Consider the following 19,175-nt stretch of genomic DNA (forward strand, 5'->3'; position numbering starts at 1 on the left):
GTCCAGTGATTTGTGGTCCAATCCATTTTAATGCTGCATTATTGGAGGGTAAATATTCCATCCCATTTGTATCTTATTTGCCTTCACCATAATTCTGGGAACTCAGAATGAACAGTCACACACCAGTAGTGAGACCGCAGCTGGCACAGCCTACCCACGTCTTACAAAACCTAAAACCCGAGTAGGAGGTGGCAACACGATCTTACAAGACTGATCATCCTTGGTGATACTGAGTTAGTAAGCCCACTGTCTCTTGTGTATCATAATTACTCCCCATCTAGCTCTTCAGATTCTGCATGCGCAGTTGGAGGACCTAAACATCACCTGAAGCAGATGACCCCATGCATCCCTCTAGGCCCTCAGAATCCCCATGAAAATTTTGAGCAGACCACTGCCGAACACTGAGCTGCAAGCATCCTGCCTGCTTTCTTTAGACATGCTCATCTCTGTGTCTCCAAGTCAGCAGTCCCTGATCAGTATGCATACCCCATTGTCATTTATCTCTGAAACTCTAATTCAGGCCCCGTGCAAACTCATTAACGCACTTCTTTTTTAAAAATAATTTTTATCGGATTATAGTTGATTCACAATGCTGTGCTAGTTTCAGGTGTACAGCAAAATGAATCAGTTATGCGTATGCATATATCCACTTTTTTAGATTCTTTCCCCATATAGGTCATTACAGAGTATTGTGGAGAGTTCCCTGTGCTATGCAGTAGGTCCTTATTAGTTATCTGTTTTATATTAGTTTTATATTAGTTATCTATTTTATATATAGTAGTGTGTATATATTCATTAATATACTTCTCAAGCATGTTGGTACTGAGGGAAATGAAGAGGTAGATTTTGCTGGTTCTCTTCTAGCAGCACAGCTTTCCTCCCCCTACATTCCAGTGTTGCTGATGTTAATGGGACGATGATGCTGAACTAGCCAACCAGAGGGTTTATTCAAGTCTGCATGGGTTACTCAAGTCAAAGAACATATAGACCTTAATTACACAGCCATCCCAGCCCTGAAGGAGAAAATAGAGAAACAACTGCCTTCAGAACAGAAAGATGATTATGGAGATGTTAGTCAAACTCATTAAATCTAGGACTAAGAAGGATATCTTAGAATTGGCTGCCCCCCACTCCCAACTAGTAAAAAAAATAATAATAATATTTTAAACAAATGCCCAACCTAATATATCAGGAGTAACTGAGACTTCTTCATTTTGGGAGTAGAAAGAAATTGTGGGAGTTATTCAGACACAGCTATGTATTTAAAACTCATGCTTTCCTGGTATTTGTTTGTCAGAACATTGAACTAAGCACTTGCTGCAAATCCAGGGTTTGCAAAGACATGTTATTCATTCAAACAGCCTGAGATTTGTCCTGTAGTAGGTACAGTTTGTTTAAAGTACATGCCCATGCAGTAATGATTAAAATGTAAGCAATTCTATGGATAAACATGCTTAAAATAAACAGGAAAAAAGCCGGCCGTTGCTGACAATAAAGGCAATACATATGTAAATGATTGCATAATTCTGCCGTAGTTACGACAGTGTACAACAATGATGAACAAGGCTGCTTTTTACAAACAAATGTATTACTCCTGGTTGCTCTTCTATTGCTTTCAATAAGAAATGCCAAAATAACTGTGATTTAAAAACGCTATCAGCTGATTTGAATGCCCAATAGATTCAGTGCCTTATAATAAAACTTGCCTCTAGGTGTTGTACTTTGGAGAAAACACTGTATGGACTTAAATCCTCTGCTCTGGCTGTGCATTTCTGCTGATGTATTTTCTGCGGACCCCTGGTAGTCAGTTTTGGGTTTCTCATCTGCATATTCATAAGGCTGTCAAACGGCTCGGAGAGAGTTTTTACTTCATTATCCCATTTTAAATATTAGGACTTGCTAAAGTTCAACTTATGCAAATCTTGAGTTGAGCTCATATCATTTCTCTGACGTTGTGGGTCATAATTCCTCTGCAAGACAGCCCAGAGACCACACAACAGCTGGACCATGGGCCTTTGTACCTGTATCTCAGGATTCCTCTAGGCATTTAAACCTGGGGAGCTGACCCCCCTCCAAGAAAGACAGGTCAAGGCCTTAACCATGACCCCATTTCACTGAGGGATGAGGAAACATAGGGAGCCGCCCCAGACCGTTAAAGCAGGTAGTACAGCTAGCTCCCTTCACATACACCCTTCAGACTGACTGTCTGTAATGCCAAAGCTCTCTTTAGTACACTTTTTTTAAACTGTGAAGAGCTTATGTGTGCGTGTGTGTGAGTGTGTGTGTGTGTGTGTGTGTGTGTGTGTAGGAGCTTCTCAATTATCGTGAAATTGTCATACTCTATTTTTGAGAGTCATACTCTGTCTTTCGAATTTGAATTCATTGCTGATTTTATAATGTCCTATGGTGGGAAGTGCAGGACTTGATACACTTCTATTTGAGAAAAATAATAATCATCTCTGGTAACTTCCAGTTTGCCCCAAAATTCCAGGGTCAGAGGATAATAATTCAAGGTTTGGAATTGTTAGGGCAATTTGGATCACAATTGGGGTTAACGGCTAAAATGTTGATTACTCATAGGAACCAGTATTTTAAGCTATCCAGGTAAAAGGCAGTTTGGTTTTTGTGTGTGTTTACCTGCCAAGGCTATTGGTTTTCAATGATGAATGCTGTCTGATCCAAGTTAAGCTTCATATTTCAGGTCAGGATTTCTGAAATCTTTTTCTGCTCCCAAAGGTCCCCTCATTGTCCAAAGAAAATAATGTGTTATTTTCTAAGTTAGTTAAGTGTGAATTATATATGATCAACACCATCACTTCCCAAGCCATCGTTCTTTGAAATTAATATCTTTATTAACATGATTATAATTTTCCTGAGTGCAAAACTGGCTCTTCAGAGATAGAAGCCAAATGAGAAGTGTTCGGAAAAAAATAGACATCTATTTGTTGGGGTTTTTGAAGTGGAGTTTTATGCATAAGCAAAGAATTTGACAAGATGATAGCTGAGGACCCCACAAATTTTTTAAAAAATTAATTAATTTATTTTTGCCTGCGTTGGGTCTTCATTGCTGCGCGTGGGCTTTATCTAGTTGCGGCGAGCGGGGGCTACTCTTTGTTGCGGTGCACGGGCTTCTAATTGCGGTGGCTTCTCTTGTTGTGGAGCACGGGCTTTAGGCGCGCGGGCTTCGGTAGTTGTGGCTCGCGGGCTGTAGAGCGCAGGCTCAGTAGTTGTGGCACACGGGCTTAGTTGCTCCGCCACATGTGAGATCTTCCTGGACCAGGGCTCGAACCTGCGTTCCCTGCATTAGCAGGCGGATTCTTAGCCACTGTGCCACCAGGGAAGTCCTGACCCTACAAAATTTGAGATTCTACTGGACTTACAACCAGTTCAAGGAGTATGGATTAAAGAACTTTGGGAGCTAAATGTAATAGACATGATTTTTATTTCATTCTATGGGCTTCAAATAATAACCCCTTTTCTTACTTATGAATAGGCAAGATGTTCAACTGAGTGCATGGTTTATATAGTAAACATGCTCTTATCTATACAAACAAAATGTTCCCTTATTTAAAATTTCCTTCTAGATAACACTTGGTGTTACTAGAGAGAATTAAGTTGGTTATAGAGACTTGCAAAGAGTTCGAGGTTTCTGAGGGCTGAGTTAGATCCACATACCCAAGGGATGGGAGGAAGATGGTATAGACAGAGGTAGCCTTCAAAGAATGGTTGAACTGGGAGATAAAAGCATACAGCTGAAGAAATAGTACATTATGTAAATAGTACCATTTAGCAATGATAAGGGATTTTAAAAAGATGAATCCAAGGTCAGAAATAAGAATGAAGACAAAAGATGAACTAGTCAAAGTGGTTCAATATTAGGATCATAAAAATATGTTGGAAACTTATATAATGTGACATCAGATATGCAGTGGATGACAAGAGAGCTCAGAAACACAGAACTCTACAACACTGAGGTCAAAAAACCATGAATTTTTCCAGTGCTCTAAAGTGCCACTCTTTGACTTAATTTCTACAAAAATCTCCATGCATCAAATATTCCCTATGAAAATAGTTCCAGTCTGTAAAATGTTCCCTTTAAGACTGTGTGTTGTCTCTCAACCTCAGCTTTATTATAGTTCACTGCTATGATATCCCTTTTTGACAAAAGTATGTTAGTCCAGGACTAAAAAGAAAAGTTACAGGCTGATTTACTAGCTGCTATACTACTTTCAAGATTTTAGACAGCTGGGAATTAAAGTTACTCTCTTTGCTGCATTAATGGATATAAAACTGAAGTGCTGTCTGAGGGTGATAAGCACATGAAATATTAACTGATCCTTTAGATAATTACAGAGTCCAAAGTTCCAAGGGCTACAGTGAGATGGCACTTAAGAACTTGAATGTAAAGAAAATAATGGGCTTTTTTTTTTTTTTAGATATTTGGATTATATTATCTACTGATAATGGGCCAGAACAGACATAAACATGGTCACCTTGAAGCGACCTTGACTCAGTTACATTCTTGAATGTGATACTCTATACGGATATCACAAGATGAAGAATTTTAGTTTACCAGAGGTCTTCCTTCAGAACTCTGTACTAGAATTTCTCCTGAGAAATTCAGGCTGAGCAAGAGAAGAAATCCATTCCCAAGGTTCTCTGTGAACTTTGTTTGCTGCAGATGGAGGGAGACCGAGGCATGGAAAGTTGCTGGTGACTCCACCCTCTAGAAGCAAGTTGGCACAGCTGGTGGTTACGACTATAAATGTAAACAGCCCCTCTCAGGAAGCACTTGCTGCAGGATGTCATGGAAGGGGGAAAGCAAAGATCCCACGTGGGCAGGATGTTTTGGGGGTAGTTGGTGAAGAGAGCTGAAAGTAAGGAGCGAATGGGAGGTTCAAGGCACCTGCAGTTTGTGAGACAATTGAAGAGGAGAAGAAAGGGAATTCTTTTTGTGGATTCCTGCTGTGGGTTAAGAATCGGATTCTCATTAATGTTCATGGAGCACTACGAGTAAGAGCTAGAATTGTTTTTTAATTACACTTGCTAGACTGTGGTTTCTTTAAAGTGTTGCCATGTGAGAAACGGGCCATGTGGGACCCCTGTTACTGTTGCACTACACTGAGAAAAAAATGACTTCAACCCTAAAACCAGAGAAAATGAAGAAATACTTGGGCAACTATTGGCAGTGCTCATCTGAGCCCTTTCTGGTGGACAGGTAGGTCTAAGGACTCAACCTACCTGTATTATGGATATCAAGAATCTTAGCTGGATATCAGTAAAAATTAAATTATCTAACTATTTTGTTCTGATTCTATGCGATCTTATTATATTCCGGCTTTTCATGTTGTGTGTCTACAGAAATGATGCATCGGGAGAAGAACTCAAGTCTCCAGTCCCTTAGTATTCTCAATTTTCAATGCACATTAATAAATGTATTTCCTGATTTTGTACCTCAGGATCTGTGACCTTGGTTAATGTGAGTTTGTCTCGGATTAAACAAAATGCTCACCAAATAAGAAAAAAGGGAAATGGAGAGGGACGGTTGAAGGCTTACAGGCCTGTATCACAAAGCACATTCTCACTTCCTCCCTGTCCTGACCTTATGAGTTCCCCTCCTTGGCGTTATTCAAGCAAACCTGGATGGTACCCTTGCAGTAACGCTACTTTGCTTCTGTGAGATTTGTTTTATCATTTCTTTCTGAGACTGAAGTGAAAGCAATGTACGTAAAGTCTTTTGCACGATGATTAACATGTACATATTCCCTAAGCAGTTAATTTGTTACCGTTGCTGCTGGGTTTTTTGTTTGTTTGTTTCTTTTTGTCATTTTTCTGAGAGAACCAAGTATAAGATTTATGACTATAATGAATAATGTAAATACCCTTTTCAGCTTTAATATTCTATGATTCTACAAGGGTGAGTGAGATCTTGATAATGTGCAAATGAGCTAACTTATGGAATCAATTACTTGAATAAATGACATCAGTAAGTCAATAATCTGTCTATATTCTTACTACAACCTCACCCAGGTTCTCCCCTGCCTTACAAATTCCTACAGAACCCAGGCCCCTGGCACCTTTCTAACTTCACCTTGCATCACTCTCCCACTAACTCACTCTCTTCAGACATGTTAGCTTCCTTGTTGCATGTTTTTGCCACAGGGTGTGTGTAATTATTCTTCCCGTTCCCACAATGATGGCCCTTTATCCACTTGCATTGCCTATTCTATCTCCTTTTGGTTTTGGTTCAGATGCTATCCTGTCAAGAAGACCTTCCTGACCTTCTATTAAAAAAAAATTACCCTTTATTTTATTGTTTTTGTCTTTACCGTCTTTATTTTGCTTCTAACACTTCAAACTTTAACACAGTATGTTGTTATGTTGTATGACATATATTTGTCTGTATCTGTCTTCCCTACTGCAGTGTAAGTTCCATGAGAGCAGGAACTTTGCTTCGGTGCCTACTGTATTCTCATTACCAGAAACAATGTTCAGCACACAGTATGCCCCGAATAGATATTTGTTAATCTCCCTTCTATTTCTTGGGGTGCTCGTTGTGCCTGGAATTCCTTCCCCAAACTCTTACAAAGTACACTGCTGGCAAATAATAGTTGATGAACAAGTAAATGGGTAAATGAGTAAACCAATCATCAAAAATGCTGTTTTATTATTAATTATTATTGAAGTATAGTTGATTTCCAATGTTGTGCCCATCTCCAAAATGCTGTTTCTTTTCTCATTTGTGAAGTTGCTGGGCAGAAGTTTATCCTTCTGATTAGGAAAAGCCAGGATCTAGAAAATAGAATGTTCCTAGGAGATACGGATTTGGCCTCGGGAATAATACAGAAATCCAACTGTCAGAGTTGGGCTGTAAGGTTAGAGCTTGCCAAGCAACAAATAAATTCATTGAAGCCACTGATGTGTTAGCTTACAATTTCTTAAACCCCTGTTGAGGTCAGAATTGTCTCCTGAGCCTCAAGGAAACAAAATCTAGAGCCAAACAACCCGTGCTCAAATCCTAGCTTAATGACCTTGTGACATTTCTTAAAGTTACTCCATCTCTGTATTTCAGTTTCCTCACTTGTGTGAAATAATAGCGCCTACCGTTTATGATCCTTGTGATGATTGAATGAATTATTCTATGTGAAGTCCTTAATATATTCCCTGCTCATGTAAGAGCTGTAAAATTGTTAGCTATAAGTGTACTGAGCCCACAGTTGAGGGGTAAGGGACCCTGGCCATGGAAAGAGGCAAGTTTCTAATTCCTACAGTTCACTACTGTCTCTGAACCAGAACCTAAAAATTAGTACTCCAGTTCAGCCAGGCGAAGTGGTTCTTCATACTTATTAAATAATCATACTTTTGCTGATGATAAAAGGCAAAATCTGAGGGTTTCTGTTCCAGGTGAACTTATCTACAAAACAGGGTTACAGTTATAGAAAACTAACTTATGGTAACCAAATAGTAAGGGCGGGGAGGGACAAATTGGGAGACTGGGATTGACATATACACACTACTATATATAAAATAGATAACTAATAAGGACCTACTGTATAGCACAGGGAACTCTACTCAATGCTCTGTAATGACCTACATGGGAAAAGAATCTAAAAAGGAGTGGATATGTGTATATGTATAACTGAACCACTTTGCTGTACACCTGAAACTAACACAACATTGTAAATCAGCTATATTCCACTAAAAATATTTTTTAGAAAGTTCAAGAATTTGGGGTAATTAGAGCCATAGGATTATTTCATAAATTTTCTGGAAAGTTGTCCCTATCTTCCACTTTGCTTTGACTATGGATACCAGGTCACAGAGTTCTGAGATGAGTTCGCAAAATACCCGTGAAGCCCCATCAGAAAAGTGCCTCCAGTGCAGTTAAAGTTTGGGTTCTGTGGTTTCCAGGCAACAAGTCACGTACCTGGCATGACAGCTTCCTGGAAACATTAGCAGAAGCAACTCAGACATGCTTAACTCTGTAGATGTGCACAGGTCAGGCTTCTAAGTTATTTCCTGACATTAGAGCAAATTCTAATAAGAATCCTTGGAACACACAGCCTATCAGTCATCATATGGATTTAATCTCATTCCATTCAAAAGCAACAATGGGTTGGGGGAGAAAACGAAACCCTTTAAAATAAGAAAATAAACAACGATTGCTGTTAGAAATCACCTGCCCTTTCCCATGCTGCTTCTGACCTCTGTGTGCTAGCCTTTCTTCTTTTTTCCATTTCCCAAAGTCAATCAATCAGCAAGTCTTGTAATTCTACTATGACAGGCGTATTTTTATCAGGGGCTTAGAGGTTAAAAGTCTTGTCTGCAATACGTAGTTCCTATACTCTAAAGATTTCACCATTCTCTGAGAAAGTCAAATAAGGATTCTGGAAACTTCTTTTCATTCCCTTGATGGTAATTAGGGATTTGGGGGAGGGGCGGGATGAACAGGCAGAATGTAGTTAGATATGTAGAGCAGCGAAACTTTCTGTGTGATGCTGTAATGGTGGATACATGTTATTATACATTTCTCAAAACCCGTAGAGTGTACAACACCAAGAGTGAACCCTAATGTAAATTACGGACTTTGGGTAATGATGACAAGCCAGTGTAGGTTCACTGATTTTTATAATGGCACTATTCTGGTGTGGGATGTTGGTAGTGGGAAAGGCTATAAGGTGTGAAGCAGGAGGTTTATGGGACCTCTCTTTACTTTCTACTCGATTTTGCTGTGGACCTAAAATACTCTAAAGTTTATTTTTAAAATAAATATTGATGTTATATATCTGCAGCTCTGAAGAGAAGCAAACCAGGATAAGATGTACCAAGAGTGAAATGGCTGTTTCAGAGAAGGTGGTCAGGGAAAGCATCTGGGGGGGAGATGTCACAGGTGCTGACACCTGCAGGAAATGAGTGAGCCATGGGGACACCTGAGGGAAGGACGTTCCAGGCAAAGGGAACAAGTACAATTACAAAAAACAAATAGAAAAGAAAATATCGGTGCATTTCTATTTGAGACCATTAACCAAGTAGTGGATGTAGCAACAACGGATAATAAAACAGGTGAGAAAAAGTAGTCTCAAATCTCAGAATACTTTATTTACTTATTTATTTTTGGCTGTGTTGGGGCTTTGCTGCTGCACGTGGGCTTTCTCTAGTTGCGGAGAGCTGGAACTACTCTTCGTTGTGGTGCGTGGGCTTCTTTTGTTGCGGAGCACGGTCATCCGGGCTTCAGTAGTTGTGGCTCACGGGCTCTAGAGTGCAGGCTCAGTAGTTGTGGCGCACGGGCTTAGTTGCTCCGCGGCATGTGGGATCTTCCCGGACCAGGGCTCGAACCCGTGTCCCCTGCATTGGCAGGCAGATTCTTAACCACTGCGCCACCAGAGAAGCCCTCAGAATACTTTTAAAAGAACTGCCTAGCTAATCTACCTTTTATTCATTTATTTTTGCCAAAGGGTAGCTGTAGAATCATTTGTTTTCTTTAAAGTTGTATTTCGACATATTTATTCCATTAAAATTTATGTAACGACTCCTATGTACCAGTCACTGTCTTTCCTTGTTTAAACGTTTGTCACCACTTACCTGCTCTATTAGTTTCTTTCTTCATGGTCATGAGGACTTTAGTCTCACCTGTACTGATACAATCTCTCTTGATCTACAGTAAGTTTTCCTGCAAGAAAGATCTATCCTATGCTTGCTAAATTTAATACTAAAAATAACTGTTATCCACCAAAATGAGCCAAATTTCTGAAAGCATGGTGAATTCTATGGAATAAACATGTAATCAAATGATCCTAAATTTGGGAATAAAGCAAAACATTGACTGTGTAAAAGTTTAATATCATACTAGAGCGCTGTCCAACATTTTATCTAAGGGCCAACTGACTCTCTTGCGGATTCTATGTTCAACATAATATTTACCATCGATTATGGCCCAAATATTTTATAACTCCATAAAAGTTAGAGGTTAACTTTTAGAATAATGGTAAAACAAGGTGATTTTATTTTTTGTAACGAGAAAAGATAACTTAAAGCCCATGATTTTATTGTAATGTAAGATATGAATATTTATTTTAAATCTAATGTAAACATCTTAGGTCAGTGTTCTACTTTATGTCACTGATTATATAAAATCTCATTTCTTTTATATATTTTTTGAATCAGTTTTTTTCCAATCACTGGTTTCCTCTTTAATGAATTAAATTAAAATGTTGACAAATGATCACTATTTATTTACATAAGAATTACATTTTTAATATTTTGAGAATTAAGCTTTGACACATGATTGATTTTATGATATGAAATTCAACTAGCTAAGACCAGAATTAAATGTAGCTTTATTGTATAAATTCTGAATATTATCTATGTGTGAAACTGTTCCACAGATGTATTCAAACACATCTACAATCACACTTGAAAAATATCCTTTTGGGAGTTATAAATGTTTTGAAAATCAATTTTCCTTAATTTGATTTAGGATTTCCTAGCAAATACGAATTCTAAATAGGATTTCAAAGATGGAAAAGTTTGATTTAGAACATTTAAATATGGGTAACATTTCTCTGTAATATTTTGACTGCTTTGCATGAAAGCTCAGTAAAGAAACTGAGTAATGAGTACCTTTAGATACCATGAAACTAGGGGGTAAAGTGTTTTTAATTATTGACGCTTAAAGTGTAATCCGAAGCATTAAGTTGGTAGCAAATTTGTGCTCATAAAGTGAGAAAAGCTGTGGTCAAAACTACCTGTAGAAAATTATTTTAGACAGACCAGAAATAAGAAAACCTGGAAGTTTATCAAAAAGACTGTATAATTCCTGGAAAGCAGAGATCTTTATTATTACATGTTGTAGCATGGTACTACTCACATTTCAAGATGCTTGGTAAATCCTTGAAGTTATTTATGGTGAATTGGCATCAACATAAATTAGGAATTTGCTAGTAGGAATTAAAATATAAGAATAAATCAAGATAGTACCATAAATTCTGGAAATAGCAAAGCTGCACCAATAAACTAGGTTCAGAACGGCATAGTGCTAAGTATGAATATTGGAGTTGACTTCCTGGGTTCAAGTTCTAGCTTAGTCTAGTATTAGCGGCAGGACCTCGAGTTAATTATTTAAGCTCTCTGAGCTTCATTTTCCTCATCAGTAAAATGAGGTTAATAATTACACCAAAAGTATAGAGTTGTAAAAATTAAACTAGTTGACAAATAAAAAGGACTTAGAAGAATTCCTAGCACAAAATATGTGCTATGTGGGTCTTAATTACCATTATTATTATAAGTATTAATTGTACATGGGAGACAAAAGAGGAGTCAAAGTAACTTCAGGGTCAAATGACATTGTTGCTTCTAATGGTTAGTAAGTTAAATAAACAAAGCTTATGAAATACACAATGCTTTCCTGGCTCCGTGACCATAAGATTTTCCTAAGGAATTGTCTATTAGATTTTTGCCTGATGAACAATTTTGAACACATTTAATCCAGATTTATAAACTCAGAACATCAAGAGAGGTTCTTTCTTTTTTCTTTTTAAATATTTATTTATTTGGTTGCACAAGGTGTTAGTTGCAGCAGGCGGGCTCCTTAGTTATGGCGTGCAAACTCTTGTTTGCAGCATGCATATGGGATCTAGTTCCCTGACCAGGGATCGAACCCGGGCCTCCTGCATTGGGAGTGTGGAGTCTTATCCACTGCACCACCAGGGAAGTCCTGAGAGAAAGGATTCTTAGAAACTGTTCAGTCTTATTGATCTAGTCTTGCATTTGTATCAAAATCAGTGGTAGATTGCTTAATAATAAAGACACCTGGTTAATCTCCAAAGTCCACTGACTCAGAGATTGCACAGAAATCTCTTCTTCAGATTATTCTGATGCAATTAAAATTTGAGAAATACTCATCTATAGTCCAACTACCTTCTTTTACACATTGGGAAACTAGGTCTAGTGACATGAACTGGCTCAGACAAGCTCCTGTTCTTCATGACACCTCTGGGTTCAGAACCTTTGCCTCCTGTGTCCAGACTGGTGCACATCTCAATGAAGGGTGCAGAATGCAAGGCAAGATTTGCCTCCACCCAACACCCTGATGAGCAGAGGGCTGATGCATCCATGTGAGCTCTGATTGAGCAGGCATGATACCTTCCTATTCACCTGCACCTTGAAAAGAAATGTCTGATCTGTTGCTTAGCAATGGCATCGCTCTGGAGTTTCCAGATTGCAGCAAAGCAAAGAAAGAGGGGGCAGTTGATTACTAAATAAGCTCCCACTCATTTTCATGCTTCTTCCAACAAAGTGATACATTTCTAACCTTTCTACCAACGAGGAGAATGCAGGAACTTGGCAAAGAGGACAGTGACACAGTACCATCTTTTATTTGCTAAAGATGATTCCTTTTCTGAGACTTGGGCTAGAAGAGATGACTGAGGTGTCAGAATACACACTGATCTTTATTTTTTCTTTCTCATCAAAAGCGTAAGACATAGCCCAGAAAATTGCTACCTTTGAGAGCTATTTCTTGCCGTTGCTTTAAATGTCCCCCTACCCTTTATTTTCATTGCACTTGAAATTTCCTCTGCAGGAAATTCCACTCGAGGCTCAAGGAGACTTCTGGCAGCAGTGAGGAGTGAGATATGCCTAGTGGACAGTTACTGGAAAGATGTAATAATTCCATTTTCTGTCAAACAGCCGCATGCATGTTGGTAAATGTCAAGTATCTCCACTAGCAGCTGGAAAAATGAAGCCACAGCATGTCTTGTTTATTACGCCACAGCTTCTTAACCTGCACAGGAAACATACCTTTGTTTCACCGTGTGGTTCAGAATATTAATAGCATCTCTATCTGGGATAGATTTATTCTCTCTTTTAACAGTAAATATGTCTATTTTTCTTCCTCTCACTTGTCTTCCCACCAGCTCAACTCAAAAGTCATCGGAGGAGGAGATTTGCCAAATCAACTCTCAAACTGAGAAAAAGAGAACCCTCCTACAGTTAATTCAAGCGTATACTAAACTGTATGTTGTGTGAGGATCAACTGAGTCATATAGTGAGATCATGAAAAGTGAATAGAGTCATCATGAAAATGAGAATTTCATCATTATTATGACATGAGCGTCTCTCAAATATCAGGAATCAAAATTATATGATGATTTCTTATGATATCAACATATAAACTTTTTATTTTCTGTGTTAATGCTCTACCCAATCTGATTTTCAGCCTGTAATTTCTAGATATTGTTATTGAGGAAATGCTTGAATTCCTTTCTATGGGTGCTATTTTATTTGGGGAAAACTATTTCTAGAAACCAAAGCATCATATGAAAAAGATCATATAATGAAATTTCTGTTTTATAGATTATGATATTGAGGCTAAAAAGGTTAAGGTAATCCAAGTGATAATATCAGGGTGATAGAAGCACCATGGTTTCCTGTTTCCCGGTCCATTCGGTTGAAAAAATATGGTGAATGAATGAGTTCATTTAGCAGGTGCTGTGCCAGGCACTAGGCCAGAGTGAGCAAGAGAGCAGGGGAAATGGTGATTAAGTTCAATGAGCGTGAGAGAAGAGCTAAGGGGAAGGTTGTTGGTGGGACAGGGATCAGATACGACTGCTTGGAATGACTGTAAGCAAAAGTGGGACCTGACTGTGAGTTAACATTTATTCTTGCTTCATCTTTTCTTGTCTGAGATGATAGAAGAATAAAGTCATGGAGTTGAAAGAGAGACAGGGAGAGATTCATGGAGTTGAAAGAGAGGTGTGTGTGTGGGTGCAGTGCAAGGCAATTCATTTCATTATGTCTGGAATGGCTGGAACACAGAGGGGGAGCCTGGGGAAATGTAAACCAGTCCCATTATACTAAGGATCTGACTTATTCTAACAACAATTGGGAGTTGCTGAAAAGTCTTAATGGAGTAGTTACAGTGGTCATTTCATCAAACCACATGAAAATTGGGGGCTGAAGCAAGGCAAAGGTTGGCACCATGGACGCGTGGAGAGTAAGCTGAATGATATTTTTTTTTTTTTAAGAAGATGTTGGGGGTAGGAGTTTATTAATTAATTAATTTATCTTTGCTGTGTTGGGTCTTCGTTTCTGTGCGAGGGCTTTCTCTAGTTGTGGCAAGTGGGGGCCACTCTTCTTCGCGGTGTCCGGGCCTCTCACTATCGCGGCCTCTCTTGTTGTGGAGCACAGGCTCCAGACGCGCAGGCTCAGTAGTTGTGGCTCACGGGCCTAGTTGCTCCGCGGCATGTGGGATCCTCCCAGACCAGGGCTCGAACCCGTGTCCCCTGCATTAGCAGGCAGATTCTCAGCCACAGTGCCACCAGGGAAGCCCCAGCTGAAGAATTTTAAAAAAAATTTATTTATGTGTTTATTTACTTTTGGCTGCCTTGGGTCTTCGTTGCTGCGCGGGCTTTTCTCTAGTTGCAGTGAGCAGGGGCTACTCTTCAGCGCGGTGCACGGGCTTCTCATTGCGGTGGCTTCTCTTGTTGCCGAGCACAGGCTCTAGGTGCTCGGGCTTCAGTAGCTGTGGCACGTGGGCTCAGTAGTTGTGGCGCACGGGCTTAGTTGCTCGGTGGCATGTGGGATCTTCCCCGGACCAGGGTTCGAACCCGTGTCCCCTGCATTGGCAGGCAGATTCTTAACCACTGTGCCACGATGGAAGCCCAAGCTGAATGATTTGAGGGATCTTAAAATCAGGTCCTTCTGTCTCCAAATATATCTCCTGTCCACCTGTTACCGTTCTCAACACCCCAGACTTTACTCTCTCCATCAGTATCATCAGTGTGAAGTCTTGATGTGGAGACACCCACAAACATGAAGTGAGAAAGGATCTTAATGGGGACCGAGGTAGAAATGATATTCACAGTTCTCATTTAGCACTATTTAGTTTAGCTTTTTCTCATTCGTAATGAAATCCTGCTTACTAAAGGACCTTTCAAAACATCATTAAGTCCACTATGCTATGACCCAGAGAAAGTAAGTGACTTAGAGGCGTCAGATAGCTAGGAAGTAGCCACAGTTGCACTAAGTTGGACTAAGGTTCCTGGCTTCTGATCCAATATTCTTTCCACTATGCTGTAGCCGTTTCTGAGGATGAAGTTCAACTCTTCATCATTTTACCAATCACTGACCCATCAACCGTGGCTGTCATTTATCATGAATTCATCAAGCTTTTGTGCTGACTGCTTGTTCAGCAAGACCCTGAAACCACTGCCCTTCCTCCACAGGTTTTAATAATCCAGAGAAAGAAGCCAAGTCCATCCCTTTGGGAAGATGTAGAAAGTCATATATAAAGAGATAAAAGGAGAAAAAAGACTGTGATTAGAGACTACCGCTAAACCCTGGGAACATTGGGAACATCTCCCTACTTATTTAAGATGCCTGCCTCGGAATCCCTTCATTTAAATATTGTTAGCCAAAACTTAATTACTCTGCTGGTATCTGGGATACTACTTAGCATCCCTGCCCCCTCACACACATTCTTCCTTTCTGGCCCAGTCACCACTTAATCCAGTAAAATAAAGTTAGTGATAAAATCCTCAGTTACCAGATGTTCTGCATGGTCCTGTCACTGCTACTAATTTGCAAGGAAAAAAAAAATTTCACATACTTAGGTGCCAAATAAAACAATCAACTTCAACTAGCATTTTAGCTTAATCAGATAGATGAAATGGATTTTATTAAGTTTTATTTTTTTCCCCTCTTAGAGCAAATGTTCATGCTGGCTCTTTGAATATTTTGTCAGCATAAATAAGTGCAATATTCTGAAGGCTTTGATTTCCAGGGAAAATTCATTCAGCTCTAAGTCTGGTCATACCCTGGGCAGCTCTTCTCTCTGCTCCCAGGCTTCAACATTTGGCCCAAAACATCTAGCATGGAATTTGCCACAGAATGAAGACCCAGTAAATGTTAGCTAAAAGTGAATGCTTTCCTGTTCTATTTCAAGAATATATATATATATATATATGATTGTTCAAGTCCTCTAAGCAGGTAACCAGGGTGACTGATGCTAATCTCAAGTTAGGACAAGGCAGGCTGTCAATGTTAAGGTTCTCACCATTCATAAAATGGCAAGAAAGGGGGTGCTTCATAGTGATGAGGTGACTCAGGCTTCATAATGATCAAATTTGTTTTACTTTTCTTGAGATATTGCATAAAAAGACAGCTTCCCGCTATCTATTTCTGACTCGAATTTCCTATGAGCCAGGCTTGGGTTCCAGCCAATGGGTTGCTGATTAGTTTGGGAAGAAAAGTCTTTATTATAAGTACAAAAAGATAAAATAAACTTAAAATCTCTCCTCTGGATATGTTGTGTTTTCTTTCTCCCAGAGATAATCAGGGGGAAAGCCTAGCCAGGATTTAAAATCTGTGTTTTACTCAGAGATGCAATCAGTGCAACGTCTTTTGAGACTTTCTCTGATGATCAGTTATTTGTGAGGGAGAAATCATCGTGCTCTTTGTTAAAGGCAAAACATTTTAAAAATAAAAATAAATTCTAACATCTAGCGGAGATGTTCACCCTTTGAGAAAGCAGTGCTTAATTGGAGCGAAAATTCAAGGGCAGAGCAACAGCCTTCTTATTTTCTTCAAATCTAAGGGTTTATGAGCTTGGAAACTTAGAATTTCAAAACTCAAGTTCCAAGATTTTACTGTAAATGACTCAGTTATCAAGTATTTGACTGATGTTCAGGTTAGAAGAAGAGAGGACACAAAAAACTTCTGTGAGAAATTTTGGAAAATGAAGTCTCTTCTAGGATCAGATCTTTTTATCGGCTCCTACAGCAAAGACCCATGAGTTTTGTTAGAGAATATCTACCACGAAGGGTTGACATCAACCCAAAAAGAAGACAAGGTCTGGACAGAGCCCAGGAGTAAGGGACTCCAAATTCTCTTCTGTACTCAGCTATCTACTCTTATCGTTTACGCTCCCGTCTCGATACCACAGAGGGGCAGATTCTCCATATTAGTTAGACTTCACTATAATAACGAACAGCTACAAAAATGAGGTTTCCACTGATAAGTAAATAAAACTGCTCTATGACACAACTGATTTCCTGACCCAAACTTGTGAAAGGGCAGAAGCAAAAGCAAAGGTTGAGAGACTCAGATAAGATAGGAACAGAAGAATACAGCGTGGGTTCGTATGCCACAGAGATCTCTGTCCTCTCTCTCAGCCTCTCTCAGATCTCTGCTCTTAAAACTCACCCCCTCACTCCCTCTCTCCCAGGGCACTGGTCTTACTATTCTTCCAGTATGCAGTCACAACCTTGCACTGGCTCTTTCCTCTGCTGGGAGTGCTCTTCCAATGAGCTTACTGTTTAAATGCGCAAACTATACACTCCCCCATTTCAAAATTTGTATCTACTTTTCTAATTTTTGAAACATGTCTACAGCGCTTATCATCTTCTAATGTACTATGTAGTTAGTTCATTAAGATTATTGTTTATTTCTGTCCCACCCTTGCTGAAATATAAGCTCTATGAGGGAAGGGGTCTTTCGTGCCTTATTCATGAATGTATCCCAAGAGTATCTAGAACAGTCATAGACTCAGAGTAGGTATTCAACACAATTTTGTTGAGTGAATGAATGGATAAATGAATAATAAAACAGACTAAAAGTTTGGTTAGATAAAATGGGTGAGAGTTAAGCAAAAATCATTTTCATAGGCTCATTCTAACAACTTCTTTTTCACCCATTGTTGATGAAATTCTCTAGAACCAGTTTGAAAAATAGTATCATTTTCTTCTCATCACATGCAATAGACAAGAGTCAACAAATTCATTGCTCTAAAATTGTTAAGAGCATGGATTTTGAAGCCAGAAAGCTGTATCTCTGTCATTTGAAAGCAGTGGTTGCAGGTAAGTTCATCCAATTAAGAATACATTTCTCATTAAAATGGGAATAAGAATAGCCACTTCCCAAGGTTATTGTGAGTATTAATTATGATGTTTGTAAGGTTCCTAACACAGTGCCAGGTGGAAACTCCATAAATGTGCTTATTATTATTATATGATCCTTAAGCACCTCCCTGCCCTGACATTCTTAAAGGCCACAGATGTATAACTGTGTATAACTGAATCAAATCAGAGCTGGTATTGAGTGATTTGGCAAGTTTCCAGAGTGTACAGCTCTGTACCATCAAGAGTGAATTATTACATCTCACTGGGCCTCAGTTTCTCTTTAGTAGAAGGAGGATTTCAGTTAGCATCTGCGCTCTCAATATCAAGTATCAAATGCTACATTTAACAACTGGGAAACGAAACCCTCTAGATCCTGATACGATGAATTACTTAAAACTTGTAGGTACTTTTGAGGGAAAATCAGCAAGGTGTTATCTATCTATACATTTTTGCAGCATGTACACAGGTGCACACACACAAACACACCTATAGTAAATTCTTCATAATTTGGCCCAAATGAATTCAGAATTCAAAAATCAACTATTTCAATAAATATATGGCAAGGATGCAAAATTTGGAAGGTTTGGGCGTAGAAAATACTAGGATAAAAAAGGCAGAGTCACTAACTTTAACAGATGTGTGTCTGAAACTTTGTATAGGAGAAAATGAAATAAAATAAGTGTGAAAATAGGTACCTAAAACGTCCACATTGTAAGAAAAGAAAGTGTTTATAAATAGTGGGCTCAGAAAAGGCTTTACAAGGAGTTAACATTCATGTTAATTCTTGGATGAAAAGATTTTTGGTATATGCAGAGGGGTATCTTGGTAATTCTAGGATGAGGGTAATTCTAGGATATGTACAAAGTCAGGGAGGATTGAACATCTCTGCCCTGTCTAGGAATGTTAGTGATCAGCGGTGAAGGGAGTAAAAGAGTGAAAGAAGATGCTGGAGGATGATGAAGTCAGAAGCATTGGGTGGTACCATCACATGGAAGACTTTGAATATGAAGTAAAAAGCTTGGACTTGATTGCCCAAGTCCCGAGGTCTTAGGTATTGGAGTAGGAAAAATAACATGAGCTGATTTATTCAGATAAGAACTTTGACAACCATGAAGGATGAATTGCACTATTTATAGTTTGGGAGACAAATACTAGCGATTGAATAATCTCATCAATCCTCAGCAATAGGAATGGAAAAGAGAAAAATGATGTAAGAGGGATTGAGTAGGTGGAGGTTTTACTTAAAGAGTTGTGCTGCTACTGTTGACTAATCCCTCC

Source organism: Neophocaena asiaeorientalis, unplaced genomic scaffold (genome assembly GCF_003031525.2).
Source record: "Neophocaena asiaeorientalis asiaeorientalis breed wild unplaced genomic scaffold, Neophocaena_asiaeorientalis_V1.1 scaffold14, whole genome shotgun sequence".
Lineage (NCBI taxonomy): Eukaryota > Metazoa > Chordata > Mammalia > Artiodactyla > Phocoenidae > Neophocaena > Neophocaena asiaeorientalis.